A 3342-nucleotide genomic window follows, 5' to 3' on the forward strand; every position below is an offset into this window, starting at 1 on the left:
TTATTTTTTTTAAACACAGCGTGTGAGACATCTGTTGTGTTCTAATACAACAGACTGACACTTTGCAGGAAATACTCTATTTGCCAAAACAGTTTTTATGGGGGGCGGGGGGGGGGGGGGGGTTGGGTTTAGGGGAAATAAAAATGGAGGTCGGAGGCAAAAATGTGATCTTGCTCGGGCACAGAGAGGGAGGATTAGAAAGACGGCCCTTCCAGCCAAACACATGTGAGCCTGACATTGAAACCTTGAGCCGTGCTTGGCCAGGTGGCCCAGATTGGATCGGCCTATTGCAGCTGTTCCTCTGCGCTCTCCATAAAAGGCCGTACAATGCAGCAGGGCAGAGGAGGGCACCGAGGAAAGAAAAGAGGGATGGCTTATGCAGTAGGGAAAAAGACAAATGAATAAGACCCATCGTTGCATGTCATAATCTTTGGTTTTGTCAAGACAGTTGATTGAAAATGGACTTGCAGAGGAGCGATTGCGGGATAGGGCCTGGTGACCTATTTCCACATGAAGGAATGGGGCCTCAGGATGATTCAATCCAACCAGGCCCAGCATTGGCACAAGTACTGTTCATGGGGCACCACATGTCAGGATGGGCCGGTGCTGCGTGGACACAAGCAGGTCAGAGCACCGAAACAAAGAGGAATAAAGCCAAGTCCTGCTCCTTATGTACAGACCGCATAGGTTACTGAGGAGCAATGTCATCTTTCTTTTATAACAGGAAACAAGACACAACAGAGCTGACACAGGCACAGGAGAGGCTCACAATTTGTTTACTTCGGTAAAAACAGTTTCCTTATATCAATCTATTTTCATAGAGTGGAAAAATATGTAATGACTTCTGTTTTTGTTTTTAGACCATAATTTGCGTAAAAAGTGTAACTTCTCCTGTTTTTAGCCTTTGTTTAACATAACCTATAAAGCTAGACTATATTAGTTAGTCAGGCTATCTGCTCAGGTGGCTAGTCTGCAGCTTGTTGCTTTACAGACATGCTGCTCATAGGATGCCAGCTATAGTTTTAAACATTACCTTAATAAAAATTATGACTTTATGCTTCTTTTGGCTGGAAATGAATCAGAACTCTTAAATTCGTCTCTCTGGAGCTGTAAAGCGTAGGTGTCATTTTTCAGCCAGCTGACTGGTAGTGTGTGGCCAAAGGAGAGGTAGGGACAACATCACATTACTCAATGCTCTAAAAACCCTGAAACTGTAACTTCATGAAACCTTGGTGTGTCTTGATAGCAGTTACCGACCCATGAAAATATCAGATTGAAAGTCAGCACAACAAATACTAACAAGTACAGTTATATGTAAACATAAAATGTAAAAAGAATCTATAACTGTGGCAAACGTCAGCTACTTTAAGCAGCTTGAATTTCCAAAATGTTATCAGACTCACAGCTTATCAAAGGTTTGGAGGTAGAATGGTGAACCTTCATGGTCTCTGTCCCGTATCAGAAGGTGTAGATGGCGTCAGCATAAACAAAACAGCAGCATAACAGCTTGAAGGTCCTAAACTACAGTATTTTGAGAAAGTAACTCTGTTTTGGCCAAATCATCAGCTGAACCAGATAGGAGAGGACATATTTTCTGGCGAGTAAAGGCCAAAATTCAAAAAACAAAGAAACATGCCACATTGAGTTTGTTAACTGCAATAGTCTCTTTAACCCTCGTGCGTACGAAAACTGAGGCAAATGTTGAGGACTATGGCAAATGATACAAGTTTTAAATGTGTGGGGTCGGTTGGACCCCATTTCTACATACAAGGGTTAAAGTACGCAATCTGAAAAAAAAATGGCACTTTAAAAGAAATCTACAGACAACGTATCAAATTATGCATCCACCACTTCTACACACACAGATAGAAACTACTTAGAAATGACTTTACATGCCCTCAAAAACCATGAAAACTAAATAAAATAAGCAGATGCTCGACATCACGTTCCCCTGCATGTCCTATCTCCTGATCTTGTTTGGCTGAGACTGCCAAGCATAACAGCCGTGTGGAGGGGAGAGAGGGGCCGAGCTGGCTGGGTCCTGATGCGTGTTCAGACGCACAGATATTTCTGTGATTAAGAGGGAATCACGGTAGGAGAGGGGAGGGGGGGCGGCCGGTCATATGATCCTGTGATGAAACAAGTCTGAAAACACTGCCAAGTCCGTTGGAGCAAAGTTCTGTTTAGCTCATAACACAATGAAACCTGTTTTGTTTAGAAAGACTCTGAAAACTTCTTCAGATGTAAAAATTCTGCACCAAATGGACAACTTTTCTGCTGCTTGACAAAAATGAATATTTGCAGAGGCTTTTCAGCCAGCAGCACTCAGCGGTTCTTTGTCTTGGGATTGCTGTTGTAGGAAAAATTACCATCTTTCTATGCTACATATTGATGTCACATCAAAAACACACATTCCTGACATTTCTTTGTTGTTTTTTTTTGCCACTGGCATTTTTTCTAGAATGCACTGGAAGGCCAGAAAGCCTTTCTTCTACCAAAACCGACAGAGTAACAGGCTCTGAATGAAAGCTGGAATGAAATATGTGTCAGGGAGAGAAAGAGTAAGTAGTCATAATGGACTATGTGTGGGTGGCTCCTCGAGCAACAGTTAGCGCGGCGGTGCTAATTGATGTTTGTCAGAGCAGCTTCCAGAGGCAAACGTCCAGAGCAAACTGGGCCACATTCCTCTGAAATCTCTATAGCAGCTGCACAGAGGGACTCCAGAAGTCCGCTTCCTTCCCCACCGGGTCAAACCCCCATCGCTTTTAGGGCTACTCAGATCTCCGATCACAAGCTTTTCTAATGCTGGGAGTCTTTCCCCCGGTCCCAGGCTCTGGTCTTCTCTTTGAGCCAGCATCCCGCCTGCCTTCAGAGAAAGAGTGAAGCAGCCAATTATTAACCAGGACCCCAGGGTGGCGGGCAGCACTCACGCCTGCTGAGCAGGCAGAGAAACTGGAGGATCACTGAAGCATGTTACTGAGCACACAGTGCATGTTTGTGTGCTCGCAGATTAAAGGCGACAGGGCTGAAATGTGTTCAACAGATGTAAAGCTGAGGGTAGAGAGTGTTTTCATCTTTCATTTTCCTGCTGCTAATGTATTTTTGTCAGAAACATCTGCCTAGTATCCAACCATACACCAAGGCTGCAGATCATAAAGTGATACAAAGTTCTGATGCCCATTTTATCTCTGTGTGTTTGAGTTCATTTTAGAGTCCAATTAATTACCTGCAGTAGCGCATTGATGCTGGTATCAGAAACAACTTCTTTAGAATATCACAACAAGAGAAGGTCCTCAGCTAAGGTTTGGAAATATATTTTGCTAAAAAGTCTATTTCATCTTT

The sequence above is a fragment of the Poecilia reticulata genome, linkage group LG13, assembly GCF_000633615.1.
Source record: "Poecilia reticulata strain Guanapo linkage group LG13, Guppy_female_1.0+MT, whole genome shotgun sequence".
Classification (NCBI taxonomy): Eukaryota; Metazoa; Chordata; class Actinopteri; order Cyprinodontiformes; family Poeciliidae; genus Poecilia; species Poecilia reticulata.